Source organism: Rhamphochromis sp. 'chilingali' (genome assembly GCF_963969265.1).
Source record: "Rhamphochromis sp. 'chilingali' genome assembly, chromosome: 11".
In the NCBI taxonomy this organism is placed as follows: Eukaryota; Metazoa; Chordata; class Actinopteri; order Cichliformes; family Cichlidae; genus Rhamphochromis; species Rhamphochromis sp. 'chilingali'.
The window spans coordinates 34,310,305-34,326,742 of record NC_137938.1 but is presented as its reverse complement, the minus strand read 5'-3'; the positions used below and the strand labels follow the sequence as shown (position 1 = coordinate 34,326,742).

The 16,438-nt window shown below is 38.7% G+C and overlaps 1 long non-coding RNA gene across 5 annotated transcripts in view; it reads right to left on the bottom strand.

The window, feature by feature from the left end:
* Positions 1-7,949: 7,949 nt before the first annotated feature.
* Positions 7,950-16,438, bottom strand: part of LOC308406323 — a 30,281-nt gene continuing 21,792 nt past the window's right edge. The window contains exons 3-8 of one of the 5 annotated variants that reach the window (XR_013973512.1): positions 12,694-16,421; positions 12,087-12,152; positions 11,580-11,736; positions 11,035-11,127; positions 10,582-10,737; positions 7,950-8,710 (exon numbers count right to left, since the gene is read on the bottom strand). This is a non-coding gene — a long non-coding RNA (uncharacterized lncRNA). Of the gene's footprint in view, positions 8,711-10,581; positions 10,738-11,034; positions 11,128-11,579; positions 11,737-12,086; positions 16,422-16,438 lie in introns of all 5 variants that reach the window. The other 4 variants (XR_013973513.1, XR_013973511.1, XR_013973515.1 and 1 more) reach the window with 4 other exon arrangements.

The following is a 16,438-nucleotide window of genomic DNA, read 5'->3' as shown; positions in this document are numbered from 1 at the left end:
CGCTCGGGAAGTCTGATGTACGGCCGTGTGTGTCACCAGCAGCCCGGTCTCTCAATGTCCCGATTCAACAGGCCCTCAAGGACAAACCACGCAAGACACATAAAGCCCGGAGCATTAATTATTCAGAAAGGAGACGGTTGTCGGAGGCAGATAAATGTGTTTTACAATTCCACTCTTGCTTTTCACTGCAATTTAAGCTGGAGGGAGGGGAAAACGGGGCTGTAGTTGTCCATTATCATGTACTTTATCTCCTGAAATGAACAAACCCTTCAAAACAAATGCAATTCAGTAAATTGAATGGCAGCAAATCCAGACAGCCATGAGATGGGAGGGCTTGGGAAAGTTAGCATGCACATGGGAACATTTCATGATCAGGAGAAAACACCTTGAAACTTTTACTCATGCGTGTTGATGTGAGAATTTTGGTAAACGTAGGTTTTTCTGAGCAAAACCTGATATTTTGAAAAGGTCCTTCCAGAGTAAAGATATTCAGAAAAGGCTCTGTTATTTCTGCATTTAAACGTGGACAAGGAAAACAAATTTGCTTCCGACTGTCAATAATGTGTAATGTGATTTTATTTGTAGGCTTCTGATTGGCCTACATTTCTTGAGAGAGGGTCATGTCAAACTCGTTGCTTTTATGTGTACTTGAGAGCTGCACAATGTTGTTTTTTGGGTGGGTGTTTGTGTAGACAGAGCAGATCTACATGTAGATTTGTTAAGACTTGAATTTGTAAAACCAAAAAATCTCAAAAGGCAGAAAATTCCTGCAAAGGCACAACCCTATACCATTATTATGGGCGAAACTCATGTTCCCCACACTGAAGCACCCTCGCCCTTTCCCCACCACTTGAGATTCACATCATACTGTGTTGTTGCTACTGACCTGGAATATGAGAAAATATGTTTGCAGTCTTTGAGGTTTCTCTTTCTACCTGCAGTCAAAGAAAACTACCAGTCAATTAAGCATAAAGTTTGAATAGTCTCCACAAATGAATGAGAGAAAACTGATGCCAAAGAGAGGGGATATCATTCATATTCTCTGGCTATCAGCTCAGAAGGCCCATCCACGTGCTGATCTTCTAATTGGGAGGAGCAGCCAATCACAAGAAAGTTGGTTTACAAGGGATGTGACCTGAAAGACAAAGGAGCAGGCTTGTTGCAGGCAGCAGATGAACGGGTGGAGTGCAGAAAGCCCCAGTATAAGGCAAAAATTATAATGAACTTGCAAAGCTACTCTAGTGCAGACCAATCATAAAGATACGGAGCTTTAAATGAGCACAGGCCCCCTTTGATGTTGCAGGTCATACAGGTGGAGGTAATCTTCTCTGTATACTGCTGGCTGTCTAACATGGACGTACTGAAAGATGTAACTACTCTAGAAAAGCTCAAGTATCTGAAAGGTGTACTGACATTTAGCACTTGAGTGTTTTTGCACTTTCCTGAAAACATGTGAAGCATGAGGCTTTGAAGTTGTTAAAAGCCACTTTAGTGTAACGTTAATTATGCCTCTGCTTTTGAGTACTTTAGCCTGCTCTTGTTACCCTGATATTTGCTGTTTTGTGTGACTCCTCATTTCCTACAATCTCTAGAACAGAATCAGAAAGTGCTAAGCAACCCTGGCCTTGACCCACACAGCCACAATAGCCTGATTAATGAGCAATACACCAGGAAGTAGACAAGGATTATCCTCCAAGCTGTGCCAGGTCCTTTATTTTCTGTCATTTTCATGCGACCACTTGTGGGTTCTCACTGTATCGTAATTCAGCTGCCTGGCAGTATTAAAAGAAGGGTTTGAGTAATCTTTTCTCCACTTTTATAAGTTCTTATAAATTTTAGCCCAAAACTAAGATCACTTTGCATAGTAAAACTCAGCGGTATTGAGAGCAGGCTGTGTACTAATCCCAGGGTTAGAGGTTTAAACCACAGCCACTCTGCATGCTGAGGTGTTGCTTCAGTCTTTGTGCCTTCTGTTTGAGCTCGAGCTGCTGAGTTTAAAGCTGCAGTTCAACCCAAAAGAAATCGTAATGCTTTTTCTTGCTTCTATGATGATATGCATCTCGATTATTTTGCTTCATAGTGACAAAAAAAAAAACATCCGCAGGCTTTGATGCGAGTAGTTTCACGTAAGAACTATTTTCTATTTTACTGAACTGCACTCATTAATCCTATCACTCTGCAGATGCTTGTGACAACATGCCAGGAAGTAAATACCGATAACATCACTCCCTAACGCCAAAGTCATTCAGGCCTAGAGGACATTGGGAAAGCTCTGTAAGGGGAAAATGTTGATGGGGAAAATGTGTGTTCCCCAAACGGTTGGTCAGTGGTTGCTGGAGGTTGATGGCTGGTGCTTGGTAAAATCACTTGTAAAGTGGATGTTACAACAAAAATCTCCTTTGGGTTGCTATGGTCACCCTCAGCTTGTTTGGAAGATGCTGACTTGTAAAGAGATGTTGCTGCTGAGTGTTTTTAAAGTATTTTTGGATTCTTGCGTTTGTACAGCTAATTATATTTATTCATTGTTTAGTTCTTTGATACAGCTGTGGTGTGTTGTAGACATTAGTATCAACTAAACATTTTTAAATATTGCCGTTAAACAGCTGGTGTGAAATAATAATATTAATAATAATATCCTCACTGTTTAAAAAAAACAGCCTAATATATACCAACGCAAACCTCCATCAGCTGAACCTACATATTTTAAACATAAACACTCAAATCTAGAACATCTTAAACTTAAAGGGGTGAATAATTATTTTAGGAATTATTTTGGGGTGCATTTTTCCAACATCACCATCAATCATACGGCAGCATACATATAACCCTTCAAACAGCATGCCTGCCATGTAACAGCCTTCCTTTACAGATCCTGATGAATTCCGACTCAAGCCACAGGAGACGATTCACTCTAAAAGTAGCACTTCCCATTACTGGTTAACTGGCTTTGACATGGAAAATTGATGGAGGTCTCCCTTATAAATACCACAATTCCACAATCAGAGTTAGGCTGTGAATGAATTCATTATTTAATGCCCAAGAATCAGAACAACTGTATGCCTACCTCTTTTAAGCCTTTCCCTCCTGACAGCAGTCATGTGTAGATTATGCCGTTGTCTGAATATGCACGGAAGAGTGTCTAAATGTTTATACGCTTTCTGATTAGCGCTGCATCTGCGAGCTGTTTCAGTTGTTGCGTGGGCAGTAAGATCTCAGCATCTCTGCATGCTCTGTCACAAAGTGCTCCACCTAAATGCCTCTACTACTTATCTTCCTCTGGGGATTACAAAGCATTGCAAATAAATGCCGAGTGGCGTAACTGACAACAGTCACATTATTGCAGCATGCCTGGCGATAAGGCCCACTGTGCACTGCGGGGCTCTCTGTGTGGCCTTTCTGCAGCTATTTAAAAGTGGAACACACACACACAAAGAAACGAGAATCTTTGCAGTACGAAATAGTTTTGATGTGATGATTAATGTTCCTCTCACAGCCGACTCACCAGAAGCCAGAGACGAAGAGCACAAGTGTCACTGGACCTACTCATTATTTTGCCTGACAAATAAAGCAAACGGGTTTCTCTGCCAGATGCCCCTCTCTACATATAATACAATTAACTCACATCTCTTCCACTTAATTTCCCCACCATCACCTCATCATTTTCTTCCTCCGCCCGTCGCTGCCTGGCCACGGCTCCGCCTCTGGCCACAACACTGGAGAATGCCCTCAGTAAAGGTTATTACAGAAGGAGACAAACTTACACTGTGATCTTTAGCAGCAGGAGGCTTATCCACACAGGATTTTACACAATGTTAAATCTAACACATGGGCGTCTACTTAGGTTATGATTAGCATTCTCGCACAGCCGAGGGCGCACAATTCTCTCTGTGGGAGGTGTTTTAAAGGCAGCTGAGGTTTTCAACAAAAAAATCACAGAACTTGTCTCTCTTTCCTGAATACTTTCAAGTAATAAAACATGGCTTCATCAGATGGCTTCCACTTCAGCCAGCCCAATAAAAGTAAACTAAAGTGGGTGATGTGTGTGACCTCTGGCTTTTAAAAGGCCCCCTTAAAAACCTCTTACACTCGGCAAATAAAGTACCTTGTTGTACAGCTTGTCACTGTGGTACTATCCTTTGTGGTATAGCCGTTATCCCTTTGACAGGGTGCACTTATGTGTATTAGTTTGTGCCTTCTGTGATACAAAAACTGACCTGGTGTAGTGCTGTCAGCGTTAATCTCGTTAAAATGACGTTAACGCCTTAACTGCATTAACGAGCTAACTGTGCTAATGCGTTAACACCATGCAGCCCCACGCACTGGGTGATCTGCGCTAACTCGCTAACGGAGATTTGCGGCGTTAATGCGGTTATGCCGTTAATGTCATTTTAACTAGATTAACACACTAGAATAAATATAAAATATTGTATTGTTATTATGCATATTTGTTATCATTCAGCTGCTCAGAAATAACACATTTCTAGCCTTACTGACCGCTCAAAGCCTTATCTGTCTCACATCTGCACCTACAGCTACCTTAGAAACACCAGTTATATTTATATTGCTCATTTGGGGCCATCTGACTGTCGGGGCTTTAGCTGAGGCAACTGTTGTTGTGATTCAGCACTATAGAAATGAAACTGAATTAAAATTTGAAGTGAATTGAAAATTTGCACATCTGGGAAGAAAACAGAGCAACCAGAGAGAGCTCACCAGGCACAGGAGTACATTTAAATCTACAGCCTAGTTGATGTGACAGATTCATAGTTATTCATTCAATTTAATAAAATAAAAGAACATCCATTTATTAGTTTTCTTCAGTTCTTATGAAATTCAAAGGTACCTCAGCTGTCGCTGGTGCACCTTGGACAGATCACAGAATAACAAGACAGTAAAACTGTACTTTTATCTTATTTTATTTCCTGTTTGCTTAAACACAGTCTACCTTGTCAAGCACTTAAAAAGAAGAAGAAGAAGAAACATGCACAAATGTTCACTTTTTAATGCTTGGGAACACTTATGTACCATTTTGGGCCTCAAAAAGGTCCAATTGGGCTAATCAATTAAACTTCCAGTTGTAAAAACATACATTTCTGTAGATTGTACCCTTAAGGAGAGGAATGGCCTTTACCCCTACTTCTAAGAGTGTAGCTGTAAATTGAACTGCTGTAAGTAATCTTTTTGTCTGCTGAGTTACCTTACATGGCTGCTGCTGTTGCCGTGGAGAGAGGAAAATAACAGCCAGCTGCTCCAGAGGTGGAGCCGGTACGCATGAATGTAAGGCAGGCTGTCACTGGAAAACAACATGCACGCTCAGCATAAGTCCTGGCCGGGTGAGGTAAGGTTAATAAAACCTCACAGCTTCCCAGAGCAAAGTCATGAAGGAACCTTGTTCTGTGCCGGAGGTTTCTACCAATTATATCAGATTATCTGCACTTGAATGCATTGCTCTGTGAGCAAAATCGCAGAAAACTCCCCAGTATCCCAGTTACTTGATGCAAACCTCTGTTTTTCCCTTTGTTTCTCCCCCTTTTGAGCCAATGAACCTGTCAGAAAACATCTCCATGAGCTTGTACACAGAGAACAGAGAGGACCTAATTTTACATGTCGCTGTTTTAAACCCAAGGGGGAAGTCAGCAATTTCACTGCTTTCCTGCAGCGGAGAAAAACACAGCTTGAGTCTGGTGAGAACAGCAACAGTCAGGGGGGTTAGTTGCTCCCTTCAGCATTTCAAATCTCAAAAGACATCAATGGGGTTACGCAGAGCAGTGAACGAAATGTCGTCTATTTTGATTGAGATGGATTTTTCCCCCCTTTGTACTTTTCCCAGATCTGCTGTAAATTTGTTTTTCATGGTGACGTTCATTCTGACAAAAACCTCGGTGCTGCAGGTTCAACAAAAAGGGCACAGAAGAAAGCACAGAGCACTAAGCTGGCTGAAACACCGCTGGTTTCTGGAAACAGCTTGCACCAAAGCTAATCAAAGTTTTGTTTGTGGAAGTCTGGAAATGAGCTAAAAACTGGCCTGTTGAATTTTCATCACATTACAATAAAGATGATTCGGTTCTCCTTATTCTTCACGGTGCACGTGTTTGCATTATAAATATGCTACTGCTGTCACCTGCAGGGCAAACATAGCACTGCATGTCATCCTCTCTGGGTGTCGATTTGTTTTCCTGTACCAGAAAAAAGTCAAATTCATTAAAAATAGATGGGGCTGGAAAAGAGCAAACATCTTCTCCTCTGTCACGAATTATGTTTGCACAGATTTCTCTCCGCAAATAACATCCAGCGGCTTGTTAATGACAAGTCAGCAACAAATTCAAGTTTCCCTGATGGGTTCCCAGAAAACAAATTTACTGCAAAGAACAGGATGTACGGCTTTAGTAATGCAAAATGCAGCAGAAGGCAGACTTTAGATGTTAATCAGGAAAATTAAGACGCACGAATATCCTCACTGATCCCAGTTAATCAGGACGAAGGTAAAATAAATTTAGATCCAGGTGGATTGTGGCATTTTGACTTTGGGCTGCTCCACTTGTGTTACAGTCTTTGAGTTTGTTTGTTTTGTTAAGCAGCTCTAACATTTAAATATCTGTAACTGACTGGATTAGACAGCTGCTGCTGAGGCTGCTGCTGATGATGAAACACATCTGAATCCACCTTCTGACAGAAACACGTTTGCTTGACAGTGAACGCAAACACCAGATTGTTTAGTGTGCAGATATCGCTGCCATTACTTGATAAGACGATCTGTCAGGCAGCGCGGCTGAGAAACTCGCATGCACCTGATTGTATCGCCCTGTTTTATTTCAAACTTTTATCCAAACAAGTTGTGGTGTTTCTTCTCCGTGAATATAAAGCAGATTGCGATTATAACTTATCATCTTCTTCTGGGTCTTTGCTTCCAATTAAACGATGTTTTGATGATGAAAAAATAATTTCCTTTTGAAATACGGACTGATGAATTTTAGATTGTAGAAATTAAACCTTTCCCTTTTCCAAACACATTTATTCACTGATCTGCTCTTTCATTACGCAGATAAGCCAAATAATTAGCATGTAAAGCTACATCAAGACCGTTCTCTCAGTCATCTTTTTTTCATTCATCGCCTCTTTCAACAACTGATACCAATTATGTTCGAATTCAAAAGGGGATTATGATCATGTTGTTGGGCTTCAAAGGTTGATGTCACTCTGTCCTCGGGGGCTAATGTGCAAACTAACCAGCTTTCAGCAATGAATAAACAAACATTTCCACATCTTCTCCTGCCAGACATTTTGCTTGGTTTCAAAAATAACATCATTTGAAATGATACTGAACAGCTTCTGCTCACCTACCAGGCTCTCCCAAAGAGACCAGCGGAGCAGAGTCTGGAGCAGGATTTGGAAGGGGGGGCTCAAGACAGCCCCACAGTCATGAAACTTTATTTCAGTGCCATATCCCAAAAATAGCACAGCTGAATATGATTTATTATCCTGCCAAACCACACGTTTTGAAAGTAAATACTTTCATGTGGCTCAGTTTGTTTTATTGCCAACCAAATAATTTTTGCTATAATCCAAAAATATAATAATGGGACAGAAATCTCTGTGAAAACTGCTTCCCAGAACCACCTTCCCCATGACGGTGCTCCATTTCTGAAACTACCGCTCTAACATTTATATCCACCTCAGATGGTGACCGGCCATCTAGTGAAGGCGAGGCCGGAGCTCCGGGCTCTACTGGCTGTTTTATTTATCACTCAGCTATCTGTTTCTCTTTAAACATAGATTGCATATAAAAGATGGATGTAGGCATCATTAAGACCTCACGTGGGTACTTTTGGGGGTATTTCCTGTTGTCAACTCAAGTTTTTTTCTATCCAGACGAGACCACAGTTGGACGAGAGGACAGAGACATAAAAGAGGATAAGATAAAATACAGTTTATTTATCCCAAAAGACCAGAAATTATTCACACAGCGCACAACAGTTAAAACATTGAATACACCCTATAACAAATAAAGCTTAGACACATTAAATAAGCTCAATAAAAAATAAATACAATATAGATATAATACAATAAAAAACACAATAAATATCATCAATCAAAAACACTGGTATTCCCAGTGGATGTATGTTGAGCCCAACGCACCATCTGCACCTCTGATTCCATAATTAATCATTGGCTTAATTTCTTTTTAGGATGAAAACAGCTACAGTCTGGCAGTGGACCATCTGACTGAGTGCTGTAGAGACAATGATCTGGCCCTAAACACCTCAAAAACAAAAGAGATGATTATTGACTTCAAGGGATCTGGGGTCAGGAAACAAAATCTCCCACTCCACATTCATGGTGAAATAGTGGAGACTGTAGAGAGCCTTAAGTACCTGGGAGTCACCCTCACAGTGCAGCTGACATGGTCCACTAACATCTCCCAGCTGGTCAAGAAGGCACAACAAAGCCTCTTTATCCTCAGAAAGTTAAAACAAGCCAAACCTTTACAGAAAGTGTGCAGGAGTGCAGTGAAATCCATCCTGACAAATAGCAACAGTGTGGTATGCCAGCTGTGCTGCTGCAGAGAGGAAAGAGCTGCACCGAGTGGTGAGAGCATCAAAGAGCATTGTTGGGACGGAGCTCGCACATCTGGACTCCATCTCTGCCATCAGTTTGACGAAGGCAGACAGTATCAGCAAGGACAGTACACCCCGATCAGTCTCGAACAGTTCTGAACAATCAAGACAGAAACAGGAACAGTTTTTACTCTAAAATGACAACTTCCACCACACTACACACTTTACTGTAAACATGGCACTGAAATACACACTTCAATACAAACACATATAATATGTGCATACACTCAAAAAAATGAAACGTTGACTTTAATTAAAATTATTTTGTCAACAGGTTCCACGAAATTGAATTATGTTAGTTTAAAGCAAAAATCTTTAGTTCATCTAATTTAAAAAAACTACTTAAGATTAACAAGACATATTTAAGACTAACTAAATCAAGTTATGTTGTATGAACATAGATGATATATTTTCAGGTTAGATAGTTTAGATTAGTTACTTCAACACATTTCTTATTTGTGGCAGTAAAATGTTAAATTTAAGTTAGATTAATTCAAATATTATATTTTCAGCCACCTTGTGCTTTATTAATTAGTTTTACATAAATCTATTTTGTCAACAGGTTCCACACAAATGAATTAAGTACATCCAACTTATTTTTTAAAATTTATTTTATTGCCAACACATTCAGTGAGCATTTGTGTAAACCCAGTCCAAAATAAAACACAACAGCTCATTAGGGTTAGTAATTAACAGTATGTAGACAGATGCAACATCAAGACTTTAAATTAAATGTCTGTATCTACCAGAAATAGAAGAGAAAAAAAACGCATTGAAGATCACATAACACATTGATAAGATGACACTTGAGTTATGCACATGTGATGCTAGTAAGGTCTGTGAGTGTTTTTTTCTTTTAGTGTCTAAAATGGATAGCAAAGTTGCTATTTGCAATGATTGCTTAGGGTCAGTCCAGTAACACAATGCCAATGAAGTGCTTTCCTTTAACAATGCAAAGTGAAGTGTCCACCTCAACAGCCACAATTTAAAAAAAAAAAATGTAACAACAACAATAATAATAATAATAATATTAATAATAATAATAATAATAAATAGTCCACTGATATTAGCAATCAAAGAAAATTACATCACCATCCCAAATAAAACTTTAACAAAACATGCCAACATTATGGTCTAACAATAAAACAGCTTGTCAGCGTTCAGTTTTTTTGCAACAGCACAGCAGTAACCACTTAACACTCGCCACTGTCAACATTTATTTTACCAGTGTTTGGGCAAAAAACTTCAGATGTAAACATTTTAACATGGAAACAATTGTTCGTCTTTAAAAGTCCACAAAATATACATTCATCCTGCATTCCCAACTTGGATGATCTGATATCCTCGTGTTGGTGTTGTTCCCAGACCATCATGAAAATGTTGTTCCAGGTTCAACATTGCAAGTGACCAATCACATTGTTGTGACGTTATTCTATTCCAAGCCATTCGTGCATTTATGAAATTCCAATGTTGCAAGGACAATATCAATTCTGCTTACTGTTTATTAAAGGGTTACGGTTAGGGTTAGGGTCAGTTGATCGGCGGACAGAGGCGGTTTCACGCAGCTTAAGTACAGTTTTTTGTTTTACGCCGGTTTTTCCCGAAGTCGCAAAAGTATGACGTCACAACATTCTGATTGGTCACTTGCAATGTTGATCCTGGAACAACATTTAGTATGATGATCTGGGAACAACACCAACACGAGGATATCAGATCAACCTCCTAACTTACCCTTATTTTTAGTATGTATTGCAATTACCTTTACAATGCACACAATGTAACACAAACTGAATATGAACATATTTCCACCTCATAACAATATGCCTTGAACGCTAATATACACACCACCCTTCAACATTTCTGGTGCAGTATCATCTCTCAATTAAATCCTTTAAATCTCAATGCTTTTGATTGTCTCTTAGCTTTAAGTCTTGAGGTTAACTGAGATTCAGTGCATATATCCTACCCATTAAGAGTGCACATGCAGAGGCCAGGTCTTCCAGGTCATGCAGGACACACTAGATGGTTATACCCACATCGGCTGGAGGAGTGCTGGCATCAGCTCTTTCGATGGTAAAGATAGCAAGGGTAATTTGTTCCAGCTCCCTCTGAACAGCTGTAGCTTAGACACAAAAACAGAGAAAAATGGCATCCAGTTTTAAAAAAAGAAAGAAAAAGGGCCAAAGCTACCCTTTAATGACGTAAACACAATATTAGGAACATGCACCCCAGTGCGCCACTATTTTAGACTACAGATTCAACGATAAATAGAAATAGTTTGGGTATACAAGAAGATTTCCCAAAACATTTAAACAGGTTCCATGCAAATTACAACAACAACAACATTACAACATGCAACAACATTAGTTATTCAAAATTTGGTTTAATACAGATAAAAAACTAAACTAAAATTACCAACCAATTATTCTTTGAAGAGGATGCTTGGGTCTTCATTCAGGTAAAAAGGTAGTGCCCTGAGGACACACTCCCTCCCCTTTTCAATGGTTTCCTTCTGTAGAGAGTGGCAGAGATACAGGAAGAGAAAACAGATATACTTTAGGATGACAGAAACTCACATTATACGCAAAATGAATGACATATCCACTGCACAGATAGACATGTACACAAGACCAACTAATCATCACATGGACATGAATAGTTAACCTGTTGGGCAGGGTTTCCACCACATTATATATGTCCATAATGGAGGTAAAGACAAACTAATACATCATCTTTTTTGCATTCAAAACATAACATAAAAACATTCACTTCTGGTTTAACCTAAATCAAGGGATCAGATTTTACATATGTTTAGGTAATTTAAATTTTCCAACGTTTTGAGTACCAAACTTTGTCTTGCTTAATATAAATGTAAGTGCACTGTGCAGCTACCATACACTAGCTGTTTAAATTTGAAAATGATCTTATTAGCCATAATATTTTGCTACCAACAGAATAACGCACCTGTGTGGCTGGGGCCAAAGTTTGTCTAATTTTCTTCCCTGCAACGCCTCCTTTTTTTCTTGAAGACTTTTATGAGCTGGTCAGTGTATTGGTCAAGTTGTGTAAAAAGCCTTGTAACATGTGCAGCAGTAGTAATCCTCACATATTCTGCTTCCACCTGAAAATATGTCAACAAACACAACATACTGTACTGTAAATATACATACTATATGTACACATATACAAACTAAAACTAATGTAGTAAGACCTCATTAAAGCTATAATTTTAACACAAACATTTACACAAAATGCTAATGGAGCCATTACAGCTTTTATTGTTATTTATCAAGTTCCAAAAAATATTGATCACAGCTGATCTGAAAAGAATTTCATGCCTCAGGCCCTTGAACTGCAACCTTTACCATGGTTCAGATGTGGAGAAGAAATAACAGGGGCATGGGATGGGTCACAAAAGAAAACTTAACTTATAAAACAGTTTTGTTTTTAAAAGTATAACAGTTCACATACCACATACAAGCTCAGCAATACCACATACACCACATCAGTATAGGAGGGAGCAGGTAAAGGCAGGATCTGAGATTTATAAAGAAAAAAAAAATTAATTCCTTAATTTCAAGAAGCAAATTATTGTTTGAATTACAACTAAATAAAATACTACTCAGAAGAAAAGCAAGAGATTGACACTGCCATGTGCTAACTTTCTATAGAAGCAATTATCACCAGGTCTGTCGACCTCCATTGTCTGTCCACTCATATGTCTTGAATAATTTTATTAAAAAAATTAAGTGTGTACTTTCACAAACTGTAATTTATAACTACATTGATATGTATAACTCCGCTAGGAAACATGCTGTATTTACAGACCATTTTTACATAATACAGATTACTGATAGAGCAGAACAATGGTGTCACAGTGGCTTTCGCCCTTGACTTTTTGGATTTTAAATGTCACTTTATGCTATCCTTGCTATCCTATTCGATATTTCCGACTCTCGGATTACAGAAAAGGAATCCCAAGAAAGCAAATGGAAAAATAACCCCTTGAAAGAATAACCCCATGAACCCCTGTAGCTAATCCCTTAATAAAACAAAAAACAATAAAAATGTTTCTTACACAGTCCACAAAATAAGCATGTCCAGGACCCAGTAAAACTAATGTAAAACAAGCACACGCAAACGATATAACATGTCTTGTAAGACAAACGCAAAATATAACCATGCTGGACATATAGATACTACACAACATAGTCAAAGAAAAAAGTGGTCTTACCTCTCAAAGAAACAGCAGCTTGGCGCCAAAACAGCCTTTTTCAGTTAAATTTGAAGTCTTGTGCATGAGCAGGCACAAGCCGTGAAACCTTCTTGTTCTGCGCGGTTTCATTACAACTGTTTTTGCATTACTGCCACCTTGTGGATATACAAGGTATATCGATCCTAATTGACTTAACTTAAATGTTATGCGATCAAGTAACACATTAGTATTATGTACAGGGGCGGAGCGGGGGGGTGGCTTACGGGGCTTAAGCCCGGGTTGTTTTGTCAGAAGCCCGGGGTATTTTGGAGTGTAATTTTTTCATAGTTAGATGCCTGGCTGACAACTGTATAAAACAAAAAGTACACACAATATTCGAAGCACATAGTGCACACTGTGGGAATTTACGACTGTGCGTGAATCCCCCCCTGATATTGGTATGATCCAAGCTCAGGCACTAAGCGACTGAGCGAGGGGGCGGGGCAGCTGCTGCCCGTGAGTGCGCTGTTGGAGAGACGGAGCCAGCCATACTAAGGAGAGCTTAAGTTTGACCAGGTACCAAAGCAAATCATTCGTACCGTACAAATAATGTAAATATGACGGTGCATCACGAAAGATTGATATCAAACTGATCACTTGACCAATATTACGTTACTCGCTCTTCAAGTGAATCAACAAATGGCAAAATGAAAAGCCGAACAAATGCTATTTTTTTTTAGAGTCTTAGCTTACGTGTGTTTATTTCATATTCTCAGTTCTTACCCTCCCGACTAAATCGGTTTCAGTTATGTACTGAAACATAAGAATGGACATTCGAGGGTTCTTTCAAAGAAAAAACTCAGGTAAATGTTATTTTATATATTATGCTTTGTATGTTGTTCAGTATATTTCTATGCAAAACAAGAGGGATTTCAGTACACAGCAGGATATTCACATTTGTAACCAGATATTTACATACACTTTAGGGAGAAAACAAAACATTTTTACTGTACAACAGAGTAAATTTTTGTTTTAGATAAATATTGAAATATATTTTGAATTAGTTAAATTTCAGAATAAAGAGAGACAGAGCTATTTTTATCACTTTCATCAAATTTAGGAGTACATGTACACTAAATTTATTGTTAATTAATAAGAAAACTCCAGACGATTCCATTCTGAGCTGAAGAAGCTTCTGATAGGTTAGTAGAGTCCATGTGAGTAAACTGGTGGCACAGCTGTGGATGCATATAAGGCAAAACACAGAGCCTGTTTCTTTGAAATGGGAAAATCAAGAGATATCAACCAAAACACCAGGAAAAGAACTGTGGAGCTCCATAAGTGTGGCTCAAGTTTGAATACAATTTGGTGCCATTTGCAATTAAGAAATACAGATAGTTTCTCTCTTTACTCTTAAAGTTAACAAATATGTTTTTATATTTATCAATCTAAAGAAATAAACATTTAGTCTGATTTGATGTTACAATTAAAAAAGTGTTTTTATCTGAAGAGTAAATATCTGGTTTCAACTGTATATTTGATGATTGTCAGCACAAAGAGGGAGAGAGAGGAGAACGAGGACAGACAGGTCCTCATGTATCTCGTACCTAGTGTTTCTTTTTAGGTTTGTTATTTTTCAAATTCTGTATTTATTAAGTTCTGCAGGCTTGTTTGCACAACAAGGCTAAATAATTATATAAACTTTTCTCAATCTAAATAGTGGACTTTGGTAGAATTAAAAAAATAAGTGTAGTGCAGGTCTATGATGATTTTTAGTGCTATCATCTAGTTCTGATTCTGGTTCTGTCTTGGTTAAGTCCTCAGTAGTCCTGATTTTGAACTGTTGTAGTCCTGTTTTAATTCAGGATCAGTTCTGGGTCTGGTTGAATTGGGGTTTAGTCCTCGTGTCTTGATGCAGCCCTGACCTTGTTCTGCCTTGCTGCTTAATTAAAAAACTAGTTTAAGGTGTCCTGCACATGTGATATATATTTTTCCCTATATGAAGTCATTCTTTTTTGAACAGAGCCTATTAATCTTTCAGTCATTTCTACACCCCCCCCCCCAAAAAAAAAAAAAAAAAATCCCACATGCATACTACTCTTTGGGCTAAGCCCCGGGTGTTTCAAATGTCTGGCTCCGCCTCTGATTATGTACGTTGAATAATAGACACAATTACGTAGACTTGATTAGAAAAACATATGTTAACTTAACAAAAACATATATTTTAAGTAAAATGAAAATAAATAATTAATATACACTGAACAATCCACCTCATTCATTTTTTTGAGTGTAATGCTGCTGTTTCCCTCCTCTTTTGGTTGTTTTTATTCATTCTATTTACTTATTGTTTTTATAATAAAGCCTTTTTACTATGTTTATTGATAATAAATATTCATTCAATCATCCGTATGCAGTTAAAATATAAAAAAAAACTTCAAATGCTGTCTTTTTCCAAATAACCACTTGAATTCCTTTATTCTTATCTCTTTAAATTTAGCCTAAAAAAACAAGCACAGAAGCCTTCATCAGGGAACGAAAGTGGGACTCCGTGGGAGTCCATATTCACCACAGCTGCAGTTGTTTTGATGACCTCAGTGTCAGACTCAGATTATCATCCCTGTCTCCCTAAAAGTCCCAAAGCCAGATGCTGTAGCCTACAAAGTGCAGCATCATCTCTGTGAAACACACTGTACTGCATACTGTAATATAATGCATAATATAAAACCACATAATAACTATATGCAGTTTTTGTGCTAGAGAAAATGAAAATTGACAAGCAAAAAAAAAAAACTTTTGGAAAACTGATGACGGTTGACGGTTGGAAGGTCGGGTAGTCGGGTATAGTGCTGCACCAAAAGTCTCCCTGTGACTGTTTAGTTGTAAGCAGGTTGCTGCAGTCGCCAGTAGTTTGCATGGAAGACGCCGACTTGTCTGCAAACACTCACTAACAGTTCAAAAGGTAGTGAAACTGAAAGGTGGTGAGAAACAAAGACCATTTATATTTAAAGTAAACATTATGCTTCTTGAAATATGTTGTTTGCAGCAGTAAAGCAGGCCATTTAATCTGAAGGTTTCAGGGTTTTTGCAGGTTTTGTCTCAAGTGTTTGCAGAAAAGATGCCGTCGTCTATGCATCGTCTAACGGCATCCACTGCAACCTGCTAGAGATCAAAGTAATCGTAAGGACGTTTTTAGTGTTGCAATATTTTTGGGGTGTTTTCATCTGATGAACAACATCCAGCAATGGCTCACCAACCAGTCCAGGAGTATTCAGTACCCCACCCCTTTCCAGGCCTGCACGACTGAGGCCCAACATTCAAATTTGGGTTGGGATCAAGCACGATTTTGTCACGGCACACTGAGAGGACTCAAACTCAGAACTTACCACGATCAGTTTTACAAGATTTAACAAGGAAACTCAAGAATATTTTATGATCCCAATGGATCCGACTGCAGACAGGCTAAATACACAAACAGTGGTTTCCAACTTTCTTTATTCAGCTTCAGCTCTGAATAAAGAAATGCCAGGTTTTTTTTTATATTTAAAATCTCTTTATCGCATCCTCGTCAAGTCTTCCCAGCTCCCAGCAGCAGAGTCAGGGGCTGAACAGCTCTGAAAATGTGAGAAGA